Raw genomic sequence first — 24510 nt, forward strand, 5'->3', positions numbered from 1 at the left:
GCCAAAAACTATTGCCAGTGGCTGTGTGGAAGACAAATTTAAGTGCTTAAAGGAGAAGAAGTACTTAGTGATTTCAGAAATTATTACATTGGGTGTAATTTTAATTGAGGGTGTCAGAAAACTTCTCTAAGGAACTGGTCCCAATTTATGTTACTAACGCCGTTTTCTGCCCCCTCACCCCTCACTCTCACTGTTCTCCAAACCTTTGCGCTCTGTCACTCCTCCATGCCTTTCCTCATGCCATTTCTTCTGCTCTGAGTAATCTTTCTCCTTCTGTGAAGACTTTGAAGTCTTGCTTATTTGTCCATACTTCAGTCAAATGTCACATTACTCTTAAGCTTCTCAGGCTCTTCTAGGAAACTTAGTGTTCATCTGTGTTCCCTAACATTTTGTATATGGCACTTATTAAGTATCATAATTGTTTACCAACTAGATCATAAATGCCAAGAATGGACAGTATATATTTCTTTGCTTTTTTGTGGCCTTATTTCCTAGTGGCTGATAAGTGGCCACGCCATACATGTATCTTGAGTAGACGAAGGGCGACAAGAGCCAAGCCCTGTGGGAAATGCGAGGAACTAACAACTGGAGTTTCATGGAAAAACGATGTATATGGAAGCTGGAATGTGAGTCCTAAAGGCTTTTAAATGAACCAAAAATGTAATCAGCTTGAGAAATAGTTAAACCAGCAGGCGGTGATTAGGTATTGTGACACCATTTTAATTTTACTCCTTACAGCTAGTAGGGATACTGAATTGAGCCGATAGTTCTCTTTCTTTTACATAGTTCTTTGCCCTGTAGCTAAATGAGGCAGTCTGAGTAGCAGGCAAACTAAATAATATATTAACCTTTTTGGATCTTTATCTAAGAAGTTTACAAAGCATGGCTAAAATGAGGCCTTTTGTGCAGGTTTGAAGAACCGTAATATTTATTATTTCTGGACAAGAAAATCACTAAGATATCACACTCTCTCTTCTTTTAAGTGCATAAGCTTAGCAGTTTATTGTCCTCTGCATTTATCATCTAGTCTTAGGAAACTGATACTAGTTTCACTTTTTACGTATTCAAATTACAGGTTCCCTAGAGAATATATGAAAGGCCTTTGTGATCTCTCCAACACACCTTTGAAGTGGCATAAAAGTCATGATAATAATAAAAGTCATTTCACTTTTTGGAATGCCTCCAGTGTGCTAACACTATACTTGGGGTAGCTTCCTCTGCAGTTTCATTGTTTCATTTAAAAATTCAGAAAGATTGAGCTTATTATTCCCATTTAGAAATAACCTAAAGAACAGAGAGGTTAACTTGTCAAAGGTCCCACAGCAAGTGTGTGGGGTTTGAGCCCAGAGCTCTCTGGATCTAAAGTCTGTGTTCTTATACTATGTCATGCTGCCTGCCTCTCTAAAGAGAGTGGCTACAATTATTTAGGAAAGAGCTGAAGCTCTTGCATTTTGAAGTGGCTAGGACAGTTTGACATTGTAACTGGAAAAAAACTGGAAATGAGCATTTTCCACAGCTTCTTTTTTTTTATTAATTAATTTATTTATGGCTGCATTGGGTCTTCATTGCTGCACGCAGGCCTTCTCTAGTTGTGGCGAGCAGGGGCTACTCTTAGTTGCGGGGTGCAGGCTTCTCGTTGCGGTGCGCAGGCTTCTCGTTGCGGTGGCTTCTCTTGTTGTGGAGCATGGGCTCTAGGCGCACGGGCTTCAGTAGTTGTGGTGCACGGGCTCCTTAGTTGTGGCTCGTGGGCTCTAGAGCGCAGGCTCAGTAGTTGTGGCGCACAGGCTTAGTTGCTCCACGGCATGTGGGATCTTCCTGGACCAGGGCTCGAACTTGTGCCCCCTGCATTGGCAGGCGGATTCTTAACCACTGCGCCACCAGGAAAGTCCACTCACAGCTTCATTTCATACTCATTCACTCATCCCCACTTCATGCTGGGCACACACAGGCACACCTTCAGACCGATGCCAGGCAGACATGTGGCTTCTCATAGACCACAACCTGAACTCACCCCTCTTTCCCAGCATGAAATACACAAGAGGCTCAAATGTTTAAGACTCTCTTCAGCATAATTAGTAATTTCATGGTGCCTTCAAAAAGTAGCTTTCATCGAGAACAATTTTCAGCATGTTGTTCCAGAAATTCTTCTTAAGGCTGTCTCTGACACAGCTGAAAATACATTTGTTGAATTGGATTAAAGCCGAAATGCGACTTTTTAGTTGGTCTTGCTGACTCAGCCTGTCCCCACTTGACTTTCAAACAGCTTTGTTAGCTCCTGAGTACAGACAGGCTCTCAGTTTTCAAGGGATTTCAAAAAATGGTCTTTTCTGCCCTCCTTTGAAGAGTTAAGTTACTCTGGGAAGCAAACACTTTCATTTTCAAGTAAAAATTGCATTGGTGCCATTTAGAATGTTTCCAAGAGCAATTAAAAAGTGAAGTAAATGCTTTGTTGTTATGTGTCCAATGCGCTTGTAAAGCAAGCCCTCATCAGAACAGCCCCAGTGGCAAAAAAGTAACAGATTTGTGTTCTTGAGCCAGAATGTCAGAGTTGGCCACTTATTTGAAACAACAGCAATTCTGTAATTGAGTTTCCCTGATTCAAAAGGAAGGTCCTATCAAATCTGTTATTTAATATCGAATAAGACAAAGACAGCTTATAACATGGCCCAGCTGTTGGAGTGCTCTGGAGGGAGATATAATATGCTCTGTGACTCAGTAAGCAGAAGGTAATGGACTAAAAGTTATCAAGCCCTTCACAACAAGGAGATCTGGAGTTTAACCAGAAATTTCAGACTGTCAACCTTAACAAAACAGATGGTATTTTCCAGTTCGTGGCACCATCCGGCGAGCTGGCATGTCTGCCTTGACAGCTCCTGGTACTTCTTAAATGCCTGATGGAGAAAGACATTCTCTTTGTCAGCAGTGAAGAACTCATACTACTTTGTGTGTGACAAAGTGAATAAGAAGCACCTATGCACTAAATCTTTCGGTGAACACTTCTATGATCTTTCTCCTCTACTCCCCTTCTGTCCTTCAGGGCTATGGCGTTCTGCATAAGAATCCTGTTGGACTGTTCTTTTTCTTTATCCTGGTGACATATAAACCACTCAGCTCATAAGCTGATTTCTCTCCATTTTGATCACTAAGAAGCCCCACTCACAAATGGCTCCCCTTCACTGCCAGTGTTATGGCTTTTACAGTGTTGTATAGCTAGGGTGACTATAGAATTTATCACTGGGACAGTCCCAAGCACCAGCAGGATATAGGATATAGAGTCACCCTATATCTGGTGTACTTGTAAAGAGCCTTACTGCTGAAATCAGATGGCCTGGCTTGAGATGCCACCTATGCCACTTACTGGCTTTGTGACCTTGGACGAGGTGTTTAGTTGCTCTCTGCCTCAGTTTCTTCATCTGTGAAATGGGCATAATTATAGCACCAATCTCCCAAGATGGCTGTGAGGATTGAGTGAGTTAATATGTGTAAAGCCCTTAGAACAATGATTGACACATAGTAAACACTCAAAAATGTTTTCATTCTTTTCATCATCATAGTTTATATCATGTGTGGGAAGATGCTAAGAGAAAGGTGAAAATGCTACTGAAATATGTAGCATTTCTTACCCTTCAGAATATTCTCATCTATTGAAAGTTGAAGGTGGTTATCTGGGGCCAGCAATACATGTTGTTATTTGATCTCTTCATCTCTTTTCCCCCAGCTTTATTGAGATATAACTGATATTTAGCATTGTGTAGGTTTAAGATGTACAGTGTGATTATTTGATACACATATATATTGCAAAATGTTTTACCCCAGTAAGATTAGTTAACACACCCTCCACCTCACGTAATCACTGCTTTGTTGTTGTTGTAATGAGATCATTAAAGCCCTACTCTCATAGCAATTTTCAAGTATACAATACAGTATTTAACTTTAGTCATCATGCCATGCATTAGATCTCCTGAACTTATTCATCTTATAACTTAAAGTTATGTACCCTTTGACCAACATCTCCCCATGGCCCCCACTCTTCTGCCACTGGTAGCCATCAGTATGCTGTTTCTGTGAGTCTCAAGTGTTTAGACTGTACCTGTTAGTGAGATTATATAGTATTTGTCTTTTTCTGTACGACATTTCACTTGGCATAATGCCCTCCTGGTCCATCCATGTTGTCACAATGGCAGGATTTCCTTCTTTTTTTAATAGCTGAGTAACATTCCATTGTATGTATGTAAAACACATTTTAAAAATCCCATTTATCCACTGGTGGACACTTAGGTTGTTTTCCTGTCTTGGCTATTGTAATGCTGCAATGAACATGGGAGCAGATACCTCTCTGAGATAGTGATTTCATCTTCAGATAAATACCCAGAAGTGGGATTGCTGCATTGTATGGTAGTTCTACTTCTGATTTTTGAGGAACCTCCATATGTTTTCCATAGTACCTGCACCAATTTGCCTTCCTACCAACAGTGCACCAGGGTTCACTTTTCTCCTCATCCTCACCAACACTTGTTATCTCTCTTTTTTTTTTTTTTTTTTTTTTTTTGCGGTACGCGGGCCTCTCACTGTTGTGGCCTCTCCCATTGCAGAGCGCAGGCTCAGTGGCCATGGCTCATGGGCCCAGCCGCTCCGTGGCATGTGGGATCTTCCCGGACCAGGGCACGAACCTGTGTCCCCTGCATTGGCAGGCGGACTCTCAACCACTGCGCCACCAAGGAAGCCCTCTCTTGTTCTTTTGATGGTAGCCATTCTAACTAAGGTGTGAAATGATATCTCATTGTGTTTTTTTGGTTTTGTTTTTTTGTGGTACGCGGGCCTCTCACTGCTGTGGCCTCTCCCGTTGCGGAGCACAGGCTCCGGATGCGCAGGCTCAGTGGCCATGGCTCACGGGCCCAGCTGCTCCACGGCATGTGGGATCCTCCCGGACCGGGGCACGAGCCCATGTCCCCTGCATCGGCAGGCGGACTCTCAACCACTGCGCCACCAGGGAAGCCCCTCATTGTGGTTTTGATTTGCATTTACCTGATGATTAGTGATGTTGAACACCTTTTCATGTACTTGTTGGCCATTTAATTGTCATCTTTGGAAAAATGTCCATTCAGACCCTCTTGATGATTATTATTTTTTTATAAGTTTATTTTATTTATTTTTGTCTGTGTTGGGTGTTCGTTGCTGCTCATGGGCCCTCTCCAGCTGCGGTGAGCGGGGGCCACTCCTTGCCGCGGTGCGTGGGCCTCTCACCACGTTGGCCTCCCCTGTTGCGGAGCACCGGTGCCAGGCGTGCAGGCTTCAGCAATTGTAGCATGCGGGCTCAGCAGCTGCGGCTCATGGGCTCCAGAGTGCAGGCTCAGCAGCCGTGGTGTACAGGCCCAGCTGCTCGTGGCATGTGGGATCCTCCCGGACCAGGGCTTGAACCCGTGACCCCTGCATTGGCCCTCTTGATTATTTTTTAATCAGATTGTTTCTTTGCTATTGAATTATATGAGTTACTTATACATTGTGGATATTAACCTCTTGTCAGATATATGGTTTGCAGATATTTTCTCTCATTCCTTAGGTTGCCTTTTCATTTTGTTGATTATTTCATTTGCTGTGTATAAGCTTTTCAGGTTGAGGTAGTACCACTTGTTGGCTTTTGCTTTTCTTATTTATGCTTTTGGTGTCATATCCAAGAAATCATTGCCAAGACTGATGTCAAGGAGCTTTTTCTCTATGTTTTCTTCTAGGAGTTTTATGGTTTTAGCTCTTATGTTTAAATCCTTAATCCATTTCCACTTAATTTGTTGTGAATAGTGTAAGATAGCAGTCCAATTTTATTCTTCTATGTGCAGATATCCAGTTTTCCCAGCACCATTTATTGAAGAGACTGTCATTATTTCCCCATTGAGTTTTCTTGGTTTCCTTGTCAAATATTAGTTGACCATATATGTGTGGATTTAATTTGTGGCTCTTGATTTTGTTCTGTTGGTGTATATGTCTGTTTTTTATGCCAGTACCATACTGTTTTGATTACTATAGCTTTGTAATATAGTTTGCACTCAGACCATGTGGTGCCTCCAGCTTTGTTCTTTCTCAAAATTTCTTTGCTATTTGGGTTTTTTGGTGTGTGTGTGGTTCCAAATGAATTTTAGTGTTGTTTTTTGTACTTCTGTGAAGAATGCCATTTGAATTTTGATAGGGATTACATTGACTCTATAGATGGCTTTGGGTAGTATGGACATTTTAACAATATTAATTCTTCCAACCCATGAGCATGTGATATCTTTCCATTTATTTGTGTTTTCTTCGATTTATTTCATCAGTGTCTCACGGTATTTGTTCATAGTAACTGCTTAAAATCCTTTGTATTTCTGTCATATCAGTTAGGATGTCTCCTTTTTATTTACAGTTTTATTTATCTGGATCTGCTTCCTTTTTTTTTCCTTGATAAATCTAGCTAAAAGTTTGTCAATTTTCTTTATATTTTCAGAAAACCAACTATTAGTTTCACTGATCTTTTCTGTTGTTTTTCTGTTGTCTATTTATTTTTACTCTGATCTTTGCTATCTCCTTCCTTCTTCACATTGGGCTTAATTTGTTCTTGTTGTTCTAGTTCCTTGAGGTGTAAAGTTAGCTTGTTTGTTTGAGATCTTCCTTTTTTCTTAATGTGGGTGCTTATCACTATAAAGTGATAAGCTATCACTATCACTTCCCTCTTAGAACTGCTTTTGCCGTGTTCTATAGGTTTTGGTATATTGTGTTTGCATTTTCATTTGTTTCAATATATTTTTTGATTTCCCTTTTAGTTTCCTCTTTGACCAATTGGTTGGTCAGGAGTGTGTTTTTTAATTTCTACATATTTGTGTATTTTCTAGTTTTCCTCCTGTTATTGATTTCTAGTTTCTTACTGTTGTGGTCAGAAAAGGTTCTTGGTATAATTTCAGTCTTTTAAAATTTGCTGAGACTTTTTTTTGTGACCTAACACATGATCTATTGTGAAGAATGTTCCACGTGTGCTTGAAAAGAGTGTGTTTTCTGCTGCTATTGGGTGGAATGTTCTATATATGTCTGTTAAGTTCATTTGATCTAAAGTGTTATTTAAGTCCAGTGTTTCCTTATTGATTTCTAGTCTAGATGACCTATCCATTGTTGACAGTGGGGTATTGAAGTCCATTACTTTTATTGTATTGTCTTCAGATCTGTTAGTATGTGCTAAATATATTTAGGTGTTCCTATGTTCAGTGCATATATATTTACAATTGTTACATCCTCTTGATGAAGTGACCCCTTTATCATTAAATAATGATCTTCTTTGTCTCTTGTTACAGTTTTTCATGTAAAGTCTGTTTTGTCTGATATAAGCTACCATTTCTCTCTTTTGGTTTCCATTTGCATGGAATATCTTTTTGATTCCTTCACTTTAAGCCTGTATGTGTCCTTAAAGCTAAAGTGAGTCTCTTGTAGGCAGCATAGAGTTGGTCTTGTTTTCTCACCCATTCAACCAGTCTGTGCCTTTTGATTGGAAACTTTAATCCATTTACAATTTGGCATGTTCTCTCATGGCTGCACAGTCCTCCCTCTGGTTGTGTGCACAACAGTAGAGGCCGTGGATGAGGGTTGGGTTGGGGGTGTGCAGATGGATGGCTGGAGGGGCTAGCCCTGAGCATGTGCACGGTGGTGGGTGTCAGCTTCAGGGGTCTAGGCTGGCTTCTTGCACTAGCACAGCTGCAGAGGCCGGGGCTGGCTTCCTGTGCAGTTCCCGGGCTCTGATGAAGAAGTAGAGAGGCACTCAGGTGGCTGGCATCAGCAAACATGAATACCTGTGGGATGACATCCAGTGAAATCCACAGGTGGTCCATGGCAGCTGCGCTGGTCATTGGTCTCTTCAGTGGTAAAAGTGCTGGGGTTGTCTACAGAGCAGGTCACTAGAAAGCGCAGATGCTCCTGCTGCATGGTGGATACTGGTAGCCCCTGCTCTTCTTCCTTGTTCCTAGTCTTCTCTGTACATCTAAGCTTTTGCTGGTCTCTGGGTGGAGTGAAATGGAAACAGATCCTTCATGTGGTGCTGGGGAAGCTAGATGCTCACTCCACTGTTCCTTTCTCAACAAAAGGAACTCTTGCTAGCTAGAGGGTTCCCTTTTGGCACTGAGCAATGCTGGCTTCGGGAATGGGATGATGCAGGCAAGTCGAAGCTGTTCTTCCTTCACTTTTTGTGTGATTATTCTGAAATTTTTTTGTTCCAGTATGTTGCTGAAATTTCTTAAGTGGACTCCAGAGCTCCCCCAGAGCTGTTTTTGTTCATGGATAGCTCTCTATTGATCTTTGTGAGGGACAGAGGCTGGGGTTTCCTACTCTGCCATCTTGGTGACATCACTCCTACTTCTGATCTTTTCATCTCTTGCTGACAAACTCTCCGATATCCCTGCCTGACGTTTTTCTGATAAGAAACATTTCAAATGAAAGAGACCCATTAAAAAAACATCCAAACCAAAACATTGACTACAGAGATCTGACCCCAGATTCTAAATCTGCCACACTGTTCATTGATCTTTGGAGTAAGGCAAGCAGTTTGAGATACCAAGAAAGGAAAAACTCAAGCAGGTATGATAAGCTAAGGTTCTGTGGCTTGGAGATTGGCTGGACTGGGAGCTAGACATTCAAGGGCCCCAGACTGAGCTCTGAACCTTAACTTGTGCAAGTTGCTTCCCCTTCCTGGGCCTCAGTTTTCTCACATGCAAAGAAGAGCACCATATAATATCTTTGTTCTTTATAAGATGGTTATTAGGCTCAAAATGTGAATGTGAACATGAAAATGCTTTGATGACTGTTAGGTACTAAATAAGAGTAATGTCAATATGACTCTACTGAGAACCTAGAAGTTAGTATAGGTTTTTGTTTAGTGTTTGCCCTGTAAGATAAAGGTAATCCTGTGACAGAAGCTTTAAGGAGCATATTTTCCTGCGAGGCCACAGCAAGTGATGCGAAGAGCAAGGCTCTGAAGTGAGGCGAACCTGAGCACAGACCACCTCAGAGCTGTGCCCCTTTGCATTACTTAAACTTTCTGACCCTCAGGTTCCATCCTGAGGTGTTGTGAGGAGACCCTGCCTCTAAGGAGGCTTCCAGGATCCACGTGGGTGCTCTTTGGCACCCTTGCAGTGCTCTGTGCCTGACAAGCAGGGGGCGCACTTCTCACTGCTTCCCGCAAGCTGCGGGCCCCTGGAGAAGCTGCAGGCTCCCCCTCTGATGCATTTGTATTCCTAGGGCTTAGTGCTCTACTTGTTAGTCTTTGATGCTGCGTGAATTGATGAGCAATGCTTAGCACATAGCAAGCACTCAGTAAATGGTTCTGCTGTTTTTATGCTCCAAAGAGATTTGTCTCTTTTAAAATCAGCTTACAGATGTCTCCACTCATCTAAATTAGCTGGATGTTAAAATACAGACTTGGGTAAGGAATGACCATAGCACAGCAATTTTTGGCTTTCCAGAAGGTTTTTACCAAAGAAAGACAACAACTGCTAGTTGTTTTGTAATGGTAAACCCAGATTTTTGAAACTCTGACCAGCAATCTCAGATCATAGTCTTGAAAGAACTTGAAGGTATACCTGGTAGATTTCCAAACCATGTATTAAGCCTGGTAAAGCCATGGCTTTCTGGGATTCTCAGAGGGGAGGGAGACTGTGGCAGCCAGGAGACAGAAAAACCTGAGCCTTGGTGTCAGACCGGACTGGGTTTGAATCATAGCTCTGCCATTTATGAACTGTGTGGCTTTGGGAAAGTTATATAAGCTCTTCAGACTTCAATTTCTTCATCTTAAACATGGAGCTAAGAGTAGAATCTCCAGGGTGGGGGTGGGGGTAGAGTTCTTGTGAAGATTAAACGAGACGATGTATGTGAGCGCTTTGTACTGTGCCTGGCACACAGTACAGGCTCAGAAATCGTGTCTGGTATTGCGCTGAGACTTCCCACGCCTCAGGGCACTAATGGCACCACTAGGCTGTTTTCCTTCTTTCTTCTGTACTCCTTTTCCCTCCTCCTCTGAGTGATGTTAAGGCTCTGGGGAAATTTAAAGCAGTTCTTCTTTGTAGAAAACTTGAAGATTCCTAACCTAGACAGATGATTGGAGCTAGTTTCTTTTGTGCTCTGGGATTTGCTAGAAGAAAAATTTCCTCCTATCCTGGTGAAAAAACAACTTTCTTCCCTTATATGGTTTTAACTTGTACTGAGCCCCCTTTTCCTGTTTTAACATTTTAGACCTTCTATCTTGAAAAGCATTTTGTTTTCTTCTAAATATGTTTGTAATAATTGCAGAAACAGTACTGTGCTCAAAAAGTACATGCCTGACTTTTCATCCATCTGTGCTGGGACCTTTCCCCCTTCACCTCCTCTGTTCTCCCTCATTTATGGTGCACCTTGAAGAAGGGAGTCATACTAAGTATTGCCCAATAATAGCAGTCCTGCTTAAGAAACGTGTTTGCCTATGTTTTTTCTCATGCTCATTACTCCTTTTGGAGTATACACACATATACATACATATGTATGCATACATACATATGTCAGTGCTCTCAAGTTATACTTGAAAAGAAAGAATTCTTGGAGTCACATTGTGAACGGTTGCTAAGCATGATCCAACTGGCTTTTCAGTTCTTAATTTTATTTCTAAAGTATTTCAACGGTATGTTCTCTTTGACATTGACCCATAGAGGATGGTTTTTTATTTCATTCATTCGTCCATTTACCCATCTATTCACCCATTCTTTCATCCATCTGCCCGTCAAATAATTTTTGAACACCTACCATGCTTAAGGCATCATTCTGCAAGATGAAACTCAGTGGGTTGGGAGTCAAGAGATGGGGTTTTAGTTCTGGCTCTGCCATTACCTCAGTTTCCACAGAGAGGAGAAATGACCTGGCGATTCAGAGCTCTTTCCCTCTGACATTTTATAGTATATCTCAACAGAAAATTCGACCATTGCCTGGGTGCTGTGATTGAAGGATATTTCACACCTCTTGAGAATCATGAAAAATGTACAGATGGCTCTGTTGTACGTTTAAGCACTTTAATTTATGTCAATATTCAAACTTTCTTCACAAAGCTCACTTTATTCTGGGGAATCTCATAGTGGTGGTGGTGTTTATAAATGACAGTATGCCCATCATGTCATTTTTGGCTTGTCTGATGGTTTCCCGAATGTTACATTTTCATTTTGTGAAAGCATTAACAATGGCGGACAAGAAATGTCAGAAAAGTCCAACCCTGATTTTTCTTCTTTGCCTTCCTTTTGTTCTGTTTTTATGGCTCCAGTAACAGGAATTTTATTACAGCAGTTTGTGTCCTCAGCTCTTTTGCTGAGGCTCTGCATAATTTATGATCTAGATTCCAAAATGTTAGTGAATTGCTCCACCAGAAATAATGGAATGTGACAGCAATGGATTCCACATTCTTGGCCCAAATATTTGTGTCTGTGGTTTACAAGTCATTTCAGAGCACGATTGCTACATTGCTCAAGCTGTTACTGAGAATGAATTTTGACAAAAGAAGAGAATTTGGGTAATTATAAAAACACCAAATGGGTCTGCGCAGCAGTGTTCTGCTTACAGGTATCAGGAAGAAGAGCATATCTCCCTCCCCCCATGGTTCACCCCTTGATTCTAGGCCACATTGCTGAATATTGGGTATGTGATTTAGATCTCAGGGTATCTCTTACGTGAAAGGTATACATGATTGGTGAATCAACATTTATTGGACACTCATTTTGCCTGAATAAAGTAGGTATGTGCCCTAATGATGTTCCCTTGGAAGCATCACTTCCTTTTTAAAGTCTTACCTTCCCAGGGTGATGACCCAAGAGCTCCATAATCTGCTTAATTCCTTTTTGTTGAAATGTATTTTTATTAGGTATATCTTCCAACTATTTCAAAAAGATCTAGAAATAGAGCCTACATTAAATGCAAAATTATTTAAATGACCAAAAATTGCAGTTACTTCAGAAGTTCTGAAGGGACTGTTTTGGTGTAGTAAATGAATCCCTTGCTCCCATGTTGATGTGGCTTTTGTTGGTGAGTCAGAATAAGTTTAGTGGTTGTGGAATTAACTGTATGAAGGATCTGGGAGGTGTGTTTGGCGTTAAATTGTTCTTCATATGGAAAAATAAGATAAAAATCATCTTACCAAATTTTTGGACTCTTCATGAAAAGAGTACTGTATATTAATTCTTGTAACAAAGGACATAAATGTAGTGTGGGCAAGAATGTGCTGCTACAGATGTAAGGGTGTCCTCCAACTTCTAGGACACAGCTGCTCTTTTCTCTTGGTAAAAAGATTGATGAGTTTTCTCCACAACCAATTTGAACCTTTACTCTGTGACCATACCACCCAGATCATGGACAGAATTATGAAGTAGAATGTATATGTATGTATGTATGTACATGTCTGCTTTCTTACTATACCCTCCAGTGAGATGTGATGAAAAACACATGCACTTAGGATATTTTATTCTTTTGTTTATTTAATATTTAGTGAGCACCATGTCTCCAGCACTGTTCTAGGCACTGGAGATAAAGCAGTGAATACAACAAAAAAATCCCTGCTTAGCTTACGTTCTAGTACAGGAGACATATTTTTAAACAGACAAATAAGTACTGTGCAGGAAAATAAAGCTGGGGAAGGAGGACAGAAAAGGACAGCGAATGGATGGACAGGAAGGAGGGAGTCAGGGTGCCCGCTGGGATATTTTAGGTGGTGAATGAAGCAGAGTGAACTTGAATGAATGAAACTTGGGTTTGAATTCCATCATTATAACTTACTCACTGTCGGACCTCTCTGAGTTAGTTTCATCTTCTTGCTTGCATGAATGTATTTGGTGTTTGTTGATATTCTTTATCCTCCTCCTCCTTCTCCTCCTCTTCTTTTGTAGTTAAAAATTGAATACAGCTTTATATTCTCTGACCATGCAGGTTAACCCAGAGCTTACAATATCTACAGTAATCATATTTTCCAAGTAAAAATTCAAGACTCAAGAATCTGATCTGAAAAAATATTTAAATCTGATTTATGAATTTATTTATATGAATAAATATCCAAAGGAGTTAGAAAAATTAATTATACTTAGTTATACATGTAATTAATCTTTGCCTTTATTGAGAAGAAGATTGCATGAAATTGGCCATTTCTGGAAAGTCCAGGCCCATGGGTACTTTAACTACATTAAATGTGCACAGTCCCATAAAACTCTTCTGGGGGAATCCAGAAGTCAGTTTTAACAGGATAGAGATCTTAACTTCTTAGAACTCTACATGGGACAGTGGATGGCATGAATGTTGACCTAAGTGGGAAAAAAAGTGACAGAAAAGTTCTATAGTTAGAGTTCTAATGTGGTATGTTCTGGAGACTATGATAATGGGATTGATGTGGACAGTATTACTGTCAGTTCACAGTAACATTAAAAGCTTCTTTAGAGAAAGAATCCGCTGGGACCTTATTAGTTCTAGAGCCACTAGCTGCTCTGGGGAGAGATTCAGAGGCACATCAGCCTCAAGGCTGTGTCTGTTTTCCATCAGGTTTCCTCTCAGGGAGCAATAAAGCACACAGTTCTGTCCTGGCAAGACTTCCGGCTGGAGGAGCCCCTGAATTCAGAGCATTCAGTCATCATGGTCATCATTGTAATACTCTGTATTTGTACAGTGTTTTATGAATCACTTCATTTTGTCCCCATTAACAGCCCCCCATTAACAACCCTGCAGAGAGTCAGGGCAGACCCTCTTGCCCTGGTGGGTGGGGAATTCACACGTCTAAGATCACCCAGAAGCCAGGACTACACCCAGATTCAAGCTTATGAGAAAGCTTCCCCTGGGCCACCGTGCAGGGAAGGACGACCCTCCTTAGCATGGGAGCTGCTGCCATGCTGCAGATCCTTCTAAGATTACGGCTGGTGGGAGGTTACGGCTGGTGCTATGATCCTGGTCGTGTGTGGGAGGTAAGTCAGGAGAGGAGAGAAAGGAGGTTCGGCTCAAGGCCTGAAGCTAATGAGAACCTTGCAGGGGAGATGGCACCTGAGAGGGGAAAGAGGCTTTCCTTGGAACACTAAGATCCCAGATTTTTAGAGCTAGAGAGGGGCTGTAGTGATTGTATAATCCAGTCCCCTTAATGTTAGGAAAGCAAAACAAAACCACAGCTCAGAGGAGTTGAGGGATTTACATCACAGAGCTGGTTTGAGGCCAAGCAGTGTGAGAGTCTGGTGCTTTTAATGCCTGGGCAAACAGGTTTCTGTAGTATTTTCCTTCCTCATATCAAGCTTACTTGCCTTAATCTCCTTCCTGCAACAGAAAGCCCTTTAATTTTTGACAGTTTCATATTTTAAAATTGTTCATCTGGTGCTCATGGTTCCTAAAAGAAGTCCTGATTAAAATGTCTCTAATTGGAACAAGAGCAGTGATTAAGGGCATCCTATCCTTGTTATTGTGGGTTTATTCTCCTTACCATCTCCTCGATTTGTGAATGTACCACAGAAACGGAGCTGGCTGGGGCCTGGAGGCAGTTGCTCATTTCACAGAACCATGTTTTGTTTTCTGGTGTTTCTTGTATTATGGCATGGTGTTCTTATTTCTTTCCATGTCTGTCCTCCCATGTAGGCTATGAGCTCCTTGAAGGCCTGGCACCAGGCCTTTTGAGCCTGTGGATTGTATATGTGTGACCCTCAGAAGGCATTCATTAAACGTGCTTGTTTTATTTTTTATTTTATTTTATTTTATTTTTAACATCTTTATTGGAGTATAATTGCTTTACAATGGTGTGTTAGTTTCTGCTTTATAACAAAGTGAATCAGTTATACATATACATATGTTCCCATATCTCTTCCCTCTTGCGTCTCCCACCCTCCCACCCTTCCTATCCCACCCCTCTAAGTGGTCACAAACCACCTAGCTGATCTCCCTGTGCTATGTGGCTACTTCCCACTAGCTATCTATTTTACCTTTGGTAGTGTATATATGTCCATGCCACACTCTCACTTTGTCACAGCTTACCCTTCCTCCGCTATTTACAATAGCCAGGACATGGAAGCAACCTAAGTGTCCATCAACAGATGAATGGATAAAGAAGATGTGGCACATATATACGATGGAATATTACTCAGCCATAAAAAGAAACGAAACTGAGTTATTTGTAGTGAGGTGGATGGACCTAGAGTCTGTCATACAGAGTGAAGTTAAGTCAGAAAGAGAAAAACAAATACCGTATGCTAACACATATATATGGAATCTAAGAAAAAAATTAAAATATGCTTGTTTTAGTAGCAGGTTAACACTGCATCTCCCTCAGTGCCCTCAACTCCACCCCATCCCCTTTTGCACCCCACCCCACCCCCCAAACTCAGGACGAAAGCCGTTGTTCTATAATCCTAATAGTTAACAGACAGGAAACATCGCAGCCTCATGATTCATGCTTATGTTTGTCTTTTTAAGTATCTGTATTTTGAGAAGTAGTGGTCATAGTTATTCTTTGTTCATTTGAACTATCCTCTATTTTTGTTCGTATCTTTGAGTTCAGTTCAACGATATTGATTTCCTTTTAATGGAATAGAAGCCACCTCAGATCTTTCCTGCATATTGAGTTATGTTTTGGTGTTTAGGAGAGACAATGCCGCCTAGTGATTAAGAGTTCAGGCTGTGGAGTCAGAGGGCCATAGGGTTGCTCATATCCTGTTTGTGGGGTTATCTCTGGGCAAGTTGTTAGGCCTTGATAAGCCTCAGGATTTATCCAAACTATTAAAGCCAGAGCTGCTTTGACCAAATCAGTGTCATTACAGTTCTAAATAGCAATGTGTTCCTGGGTTGTTTTCTTCTTTGATCACCCATGCAGACGGAGAGATGGGCTTCTGCCAGAGTAGGCATCTTGATGGTGGTACTAGATAGGAGGAAAGATATAGAATATCATACCTTCAACTCTCTTATTAGTTATTAAAGCTTCCCTTGTGCAAATACTTTATAAACATTTGTTCAGTGTTTTTAACAATTTGTGCAGAAAGAGATTTATTGGAGCATTTGAAGTTTTGGATCTCATTTCCTAAGAGTCTAGCAGTACATCCCTCTCCACCTTATTTATAAAAGCAAAGAGTTCTAACAGCTTTTGACAGTATCTTGAGATTGTAATGATTTCTGTGTCAGACATTTGTTTGATTCAGACTCTGGCTGGTTTATACTATAGTTCATTCCACAGACTGAGTTGGAAAGTTTTTAAGGAGAGTTTTGGTTTAAAATATGTCCACAAATTCATTAACACTTCTACATTCAAAAAGTAGAGCCTAATTTGCCTTCCCTTGAATGTGGGCCAGACTTAATAACTCCCTTCTAAATAATAGAATATGACAGAAGTGATGCTATAGGACTTCTGAGGCAAAGTTATAAAAAGAATACAACTTCTGCTTGACTCTCTCCCTCTTGGACCACTCACTCTGGGGGAAGTCGGCTGCCATATTGTGAGGATGCTCAAACTTAACCTCCCAGTGGACAGAAGTGGGTATTTACCCTCCAAACCAAGAAGGGGCCTCCAAGAAAACTACTCACAGTGCTTGAGGTACCTGCAGAAATGGGAGTCACATTCTGCAGACACATGTCTGACTACGTAATGAACTTGCTGGTCTGCTCTCTGTACCTTACGGAAAGGGAGAGGAGAAAGATGGAGAGAGGGGCCAGTAGTGGAGAACTGCATTCCCATGTTTGGCAGGTCAAGGACACACTAGTTTCCCATGGACCAAGAAGTAAAGAAGTTGGTTTGAGACAGTTCTCCAGAATCCCTCCCAAGAGGGCTACCTCTGGATGAGCAGACCCTAGCAGCACAAAGCTCTGGAGTGTAACTCTGTGGATGGGATCCAAAAGAGGGTTCCCACATCAGGGAATTGCGCAGTGGGTAGATCTCCCCACAGAGCTCCAGAGAACTTGTACAAGACCCTTACAAATGAGGGCAGCATTTCGATGCCTTCATAAAGGCAGCATCAGTAGCTAGTCTTGGGCAAAAAGCCAGCACAATCAAGAGAATACTGGTTAAGTAAGAGTCACCGTCCCTTTCCAAATCTCTTTGCCCAGTACACTGGAGGAATGAGAGGAAGAGAGAAGTAGTTCTCCACCAGTTGATTTACAGTAGAACTTCAACAGACCTTCCTCTGTGTTGCTAATGGTTAAAGCGGTATGCTGAAGTTTCCCAGCTTCCTTGACATACGGGTGTTACTACTTCTAGCCAATAAAGTGTGAGGCCGTGGAAAGCACACATGGAGTTCTTCAGTGTCTGTTTTTCTGCCGCAGCCACTGGGGTGGTGGGTGTGCAGAATAGAGCCTCCTGCTGACTCACTTTGGATATGCAGAGTGAGCAAGAAACACATGTGGTAAACCTCTGAGACCAGAATGTTCTTTGTGACAGCATAGCCTAGCCTACCCTGATTAATACAAGCAGGGGCACAGAAATGGAATGCCCTCATGTTAGACATTTCCCTGGACATCTGGAGATTGGCTGAGATGTCAGGTTTTGAATTTGAGGTCTGTGAAGCCTGAATCCAGCTTTAGAGAGCAGCACTGCTGTAAGCTGAGCCAGTGCCAGTCCGTGAACTATCTATCTATTCCCTGTCCACAAGAAGATAAGGAAAGAAAGCAAGGATAAGCGTTTTGAAACCTTTATAGCAATTGGACATTACTGTGATATTTTGTTGCATTTTATAATAGTATTAGTTTGCAATAGATTGTAAAAAGCAAAGAATCCCCAAACTGGCCCTTCACCAAGATAGTTTTAGAATAAGTACTACTTAATAGTCTATTCAGATCAGTCTTTGATATAGTTAAAAGAGTAATCAATTTTGGAATTATTTCTTCTTTGTATTTGTTCCATATGTCCATTCTGTTTTAAGTCTTCTTGATCTTTCTTTGGAAATGACTCTAATATAGTAACAATTACAGTAGTGATATCAGGATGTAAATGTCCGTAGTTCCTCCCCTTCACTTTCAAACTTGGCTTCATCTCTTTATTCCTCTTCCTCTCAGGTTCTTCTTCCTCAACTCCCACTTACTTCTCAACACCCTAAATCTGGCTTCTTCCCCTACCACTGTTTTAAATTTCTTTTGCTAAAGTCTCAGTGATCTTCTAAATGTCAGATCTGTCCACCTTGCCTTGTACTTTGTTTACTTGAGCTCCCCTCCCTGTCTGCACCCCTGACACCCTTTCCCAGATTGCACTTTCACTTGGCTTCCAGAGCTCCTGTTAGCCGTGGGGTTTTACTTCTCAACAACTTGGCTTAGCAAAAACTAGACATAAACCATTGGGAGGGTAAAATTTTTTGAAATTTAGTTCATTAATGGATTTAATAAACCACTCTGCTTATTTCATAAAGAGTACTTTTATAATGTGAATAAGCATTGTCTTAGTTTTAAATGGTAAGTTTTTTTAAAATTATAGGTTTCTTTTGTTTGGAAATCAAACACACACACATGACCTGATTCACTCTTAGTTTCTCTTCACTCCAAAGCATGAATGAAACTGTGTCGTCATTTTAAGACATTTCAATTTCATTTGAATTACTTTAATCATCATTTACTGAGTCCTTTCCATTGGTTAAGCACTGGCACATTAATTCCTTATTAGCGAGGTGAAATGACTCACTCAAGATTGCGTCACCAACTTCTGCTTTTAAGGGAATGGAATAGACATACTTTCCCTATTTCTCCTTCTGTGTACAACTAAAAACTCTAAACATTATATATAAAACAAACATAAGACTCAGAAAGGTAGAGAGAAAAAAGCAGACGAGCTAGGGAACCTCCGGACCCAAGAAACAACATAATGGTGAGTTCCCCATGTCACGTTTTGCTTCATATACCCCAGACTGGACATTGGAGAAGCCAGCAACCTGGAACTGCCATGAGTGCATTAAAAAATAAGCCCCAAGAAAAGCTTCTCTAGCTGAAGGATCAGTCTACCAAGATAGAAAACTTTTAGACAATCAGCTCTACTCCAGTAAAACACCATAGAAAGAATTGAGGCTCCTCCCCCACCAGGAAAGGCTGACTGGAGAGCCTAAACTTTCACCCTTGCCAGGCTGTAACAAGGCATCTCAACGCATCTGCTGGGGTAGTGCCAGAGAAGGCCAAGTGAGGAGCCAGAACTTTCATCCCTGCCAGGTGAAACTTTAATCTCCCCCACCTCCCAGCTCTGTAAGAGGAGAAACCATGTGGGGAGCCTAGACCTCCACCTCCACCTGGTAGTAACAATGCACGCCTCCCTCTCCTTCTTGAGGTGGGGTCTGAAGAGACATAGTGGAGAGTCAAGATTTTTATCATCAATCAGTAGTAATAAGGCCACTGACCCCCCACTCCTACTCCATGTCAGTGAGGAACACATGATGAGCCTGGGCTTCCACCAGCAGTAATGAGGTTCCTCTCTCATCTCCTCTCTGAAGGCTTATTGGAGAGTCAGGACTTTCACCATCTCTCAGTAGTAACAAGGTCACCCCCTCCATGGTGTCAGTGGGAGGCCATGTGGGGAGCAATAATGAGATGACCCTACCCCTCCCAGCCGGGTGATATAGGTGGAGGCCTGAACTTTCACCCCATCCTGCAAACAAGAAATGCCTCCTCCATCCCCTCAAGTACAACTAAAAAATCCTGAACATTATATGTAAAACAAACATAAGAACGCTCAGAAAGGTAGAGAGAAGGTAGACCAGCTAGGGACCTCAGGGTCCAAAGAATGACAAGGTAATAAGTTACCTGGTAGTGAGTTCCCTCAGAAGGCTAAGTGGAGAAAACTGGACTTCTTCCCCCACCTCGCAGTGATAAGGTGGTACCGCCCCCTTCACCCACCAGAGTGATGTCAGAGGAGACCTGCTAAAACACAAGATTAAAATAAGGTCCAGAATCTTATAATATCTAAAAATACCAGGTTTCAGTTGGAACTCACTCATCATATCAAGAGCCAGGAAGATCTCAAACTTAATGAGAAAGGATAATAGACAGTAACATCATGATGGCACAGATGTTAGAATTATCTAACAAAGATTTTTAAAGCAAACATCACAAAAGTGCTTCAGTGAGCAATTATGAACAGTTTTGAAACAAATGGAAAAAATGAAAAGCCTCAGCAAGGAAATAGAAGGTATAAAGAAGAACCAAATAGAAATTTAGAACTGAAAAATACAGTAACTGAAATAAAAATCTCAACAGATGGGCTCAATAGCAGAATGGAGAGGACAAAGGAAAAAATCAATGAACTTGAAGAGAGAACAATAGAAATTACCCAATCTGAGCAACAGAGAGAAAAGAGACTGGAAAAAAAAAAATGAACAGAACCTTGGAGACATGTGGAACTATAACAAAAGATCCAACATTTATGTCATTTGAGTTCTGGAAAGAGGGGAGAGGGGCTAAAAATGAATATGAAGAAATAATGGTTGAAAATTTCTTGAAACTGACAAGAAATATAAACCTCAGAAGCTGAGCAAACTCTATAGGAAAAACTCAAAGAAATCTACATCAAGATACATCCTAGTCGAACTTTGGAAAACGAAAGACCAAGAAAAGAATCTTGAAAGCAACCAGACCATATGTATCCTGGGCCATAAAACAAACCTCAGCAAATGTAAAACAGTTGATATCACAGTATATTCTCTGACCATAATGGAATCAAACTAGAAATCAATAACAGAAAGATAGGTAAAGATCTTCAAGCACTTGGAAACTAAACACACTTTTAAATGATAAATGGGTTAAAGAGAAAGTCTTAAGGAAAATGAAAAAGTACATTAAACTGAATGAAAATGAAAATGCAACATATAATTTGTTGGAATCAACTAAAGTAGTGCTGAGAGGGAAATTTATAGCACTAAATATTTATGTTAGACAAGAGGAAAAATCTCAAATCAATAATCTAAGCTCCCCCCTGAAGAAACTGGAAAAAGAAAGGCAAAATAAACCTAAAGCAAGCCAAAGGAAGGAAATAATAAATGTAAGAGCAGAAATCAGTGAAATTGAAAACAGAAAAAACAATAGAGAAATCAATAAAACTAAGCTGGTTCTTTGAAAAGATCAGTAAAATTGGAAAACCTGTAGCAACACTGACAGAGAAAAATAGAAGACACAGATTACTATTATTGGGCATAAAACAGGGAATATCATTATAGATCCTGCAAATATCAAAAGGATAAGGAAATACTGTGAGCAACTCCACACCCATAATTTGACAACTTACATAAAATGGACTAATTCCTTGAAAAGTACAAACCAGCACAGCTTACCCGATGTGTACTAGATAATTTGAATAGTCTAACTACTAAGTCCTAACTACTAAGGAAATTGAATTCTTCATTGAAAACCTCCTCTCAAAGAAATCTCCAAGCCTAGGTGGTTTCACTGGAGAACTCTACCAAAAATTTAAAGAAGCATTAACATGAATTCTGCAGTCTCTTCCAGAAAATGGAAGAGGAGGAAACACTTCCTAACTCATTCTGTGAAGCCAGTATTGTCCTGATACCAAAACCAGGCAAAGACATTTAAAAGAATTATATACATATATACATACATGTATAGGTAATTAATACAGATGAAAAATTCTTAACAAAATATCAGCCATTAGAATTCAGCAACATATAAAAAGAATTATATACCATGACAAGAGGAGTTTACACGGAGAATGCAAAACTTGCTCAATAGTTGAAAATCAGTCAGTGTAAGCCATCACATTAACAGGCTCAAGAAGAAAAATTACATGATTATATCAATCAATGGAGAATGGGGAAAGTGTAATTATTTCAAAGTAAAAGCTATTAAAAAAAAAAAAAGATCACAGAGTCATTTAAGGTTAGAGCCAGGATTGAGAACAAAGTCTTTTTGCTCTTATCAAAAGCTTGATTATCGAGAAATTTAACTGAGTTTTGCTTCTGCAATTTCAAAATGCCAAGTCTGGATGCCAGAACTGGTGAACTCTTCTAGTTCTTCAGCCTCCTTGACTTCCAGAAGCACTTGGAGCCATTTTCAAGAGCTACTGGTATATTCTATAGTCTATTGCACTTGTATTTGCTGAAGAGTTTGAGGCATCCTTTGCCCTTGGTGCACTTGGCTTGTGACCTGAATAAAGCTGTCAGTGGGGTGCTGCCAAACATTGTCAGAGTCATGTTAGAAAATCAGAATATTGGTGTATCCTACCATTAAAAGCATCTTAGAACTATGGGATGTTAGAACTGGAAAGGCTTTTTAAAAAATATTATTCAGTCTAATTCCTTCACTTTATAAGAAAGTGAATATTTTTCACTGATAAGAGGACTTATGTTTGGGGAGATTTATTGACTAACCTGAGATCACACAACAGATTCATGGCTAAGCCAAGAGAAAACAAGCAAAAAACAAAACCCCAATACCCAGAATCCATAGGGCTGGAGGAACCACTGTAGAGGTGATCACTAATTGAGGTGATTTAATCCACTTATGTGAAAAAATCGAAATCCAGATTTTCGAAAAGACAAAGTAGACTTTCAAAGGTGGTTTTCAGAATTATCTTTCATAGAAACCTTAAATAGCCAGCTACTTTTCTACATCTAAAATATGGTTTGATTCACCTAGAAGTTTCTTATGCTCAATTTTTTGAGGACATATTTATATGTAAAGCTGGATACATATGTATAGAACAAAAATTCCATTATCATTCAGATAGAGCACATGCAGGACTGAGATTATTATGCTCAAATGAAACTGTTGACATTGTGAAATACCACCATCATTATGATAAAGCTAGAGAAGTTTCTGAAACATCAAAGAGTTTATTGTTATTTTACCAAAGTGGTAGAAGAAGCCCAAAGCACCTTGGAGGTTGTAATGAATCTTCTGACTCTTCAGGAGCAAGCAAAGGAAGAAATAGGAGGGTAAGTGTGTTTTTCACACTTGTGATTCAAATGTGTGTTTATTAAGTTCAATCAGATGGTGACTAATGGAGGGAATAGAACCATAAGGTGAAAAACAATGAGCTTAAACCTTCAAGTTTTTCATATAGGATCTCTAAGTATACTGGTTCCTTTATAGGCATTAAACTTGCTCTAAAGTCTCTCAAAATAAAAACATTTGAAGATTGAAGAGAGTAGGTAATATGGTGATACTTCCCAAAGGTAAGTTAAAGAAGTACTATTAGCGCTTTACTTCAGTGAAGAGCTTTACCATTTATAGTCCAGGTACTCAAACTGTGGCCCATGAATGAGTAGCGTCTCATCTCCTGGGACTTATTAGAAATGAGGGCTCTCAGCCCCACCTCAGACATAGGAAATAAGCTTCTGTATGGTAACAAGGTCCCCAGTGATTCTTATGCACATTAAGGTTTGAGAAACCTTGGTCTGCAAAGTACTTTTATGTGCATCATCTCCCCTGCCAGCGTAGCATGAACACAGGAGAAAGTGATACTGACCTGACCACACACAGGAATCATTTCCCTTGAGGTGAGGGAATAATGACAGTGATCGCAACTGTGGTTCCTTAAGCCCCCAGTGCACACCAGTCACTCTGCACAGGTGATCATGTTCATTTCATCCTCATCACACCCACGAGGGAGGTACTATTAGCTCCATTTGACAGCTGAAGAAAACGAAGCTCCTGAGGGTAAGTAAATAACTCTCCCAAGATCACACAGCCAGGGCTTCCCTGGTGGCGCAGTGGTTAGGAATCTGCCTGCCAGTTCAGGGGATATGGGTTTGAGCCCTGGTCTGGGAAGATCCCACATGCTGTGGAGGAACTAAGCCCATGCACCACAACTACTGAGGCTGTGCTATAGAGCCCATGAGCCACAACTACTGAGCCCATGCACCACAATTACTGAGGCCCGTGTGCCTAGAGCCTGTGCTCTGCAACAAGAGAAGCCACTGCAATAAGCCTGCACAACGCAAGGAAGAGTAGCCCCCCTCCCCGTTCGCGGCAACTAGAGAAAGCCCGCGCAGCAATGAAGACCCAATGCAGCCAAAAATAATAAACAAATAAAATAAATAAATAAGTAAAAATAAAACTTAAAGAAGGAAAAAAAATCACACAGCCAGGAAATGCTAGAGCCCCCTGATCTCAGAGCCTCTGCTTTTTCCTCATTTAAGAACATGCTAGAATGAGAAAGAGATTATCACAGTGGACTTCAGCCTTGGCTGGTTTTAGAATTGCCTGGGGAGCATCACAAAGTGCTGATGCCCACTGTCTTAGTGTGTTCGGGCTGCTGTAACAAAATACCACAGACTGCATGGCTTATAGACAGCACAAATTTATTGCTCACAGTTCTGGAGTCGGGAAGTCTGAGGTGAGGGTGCCAGCATGCTTGGGTGAGGTTGGGTGACCCTCTTCTGGGTCATGGCAGAAGAGGTTAGGAATCCCTCTGGAGCGTCTTTTAAAAGGGCACTAATCTCATTCATGAGGGTTTCACTTGCATGACCTAATCACCTCCCAAAGGCTCCACCTACCAGTACCATCACCTTTGGGAGTTAGGATTTCAACATAGGAATTTTGTGGGGTTAGAAACATGCAGACCATAGCAAC

General features: G+C 40.8%; 1 protein-coding gene across 5 annotated transcripts in view; it reads left to right on the top strand.

Moving 5' to 3' along the window:
* Positions 1 to 24510, top strand: part of TTC28 (tetratricopeptide repeat domain 28) — a 579401-nt gene that overhangs the window by 431974 nt on the left and 122917 nt on the right. The window contains exon 1 of one of the 5 annotated variants that reach the window (XM_029219027.1): positions 537 to 626. The exons of the other annotated variants lie outside the window; for them this stretch is intronic. The gene's annotated coding sequence lies outside the window, so the exon portion shown is untranslated. Of the gene's footprint in view, positions 1 to 536; positions 627 to 24510 lie in introns of those variants that run through there. 5 annotated transcript variants of the gene reach the window in all.

The sequence above is a fragment of the Monodon monoceros genome, unplaced genomic scaffold (genome assembly GCF_005190385.1).
Source record: "Monodon monoceros isolate NGI ecotype Baffin Bay Population unplaced genomic scaffold, NGI_Narwhal_1 Super_Scaffold_1, whole genome shotgun sequence".
NCBI classification, from domain to species: Eukaryota; Metazoa; Chordata; class Mammalia; order Artiodactyla; family Monodontidae; genus Monodon; species Monodon monoceros.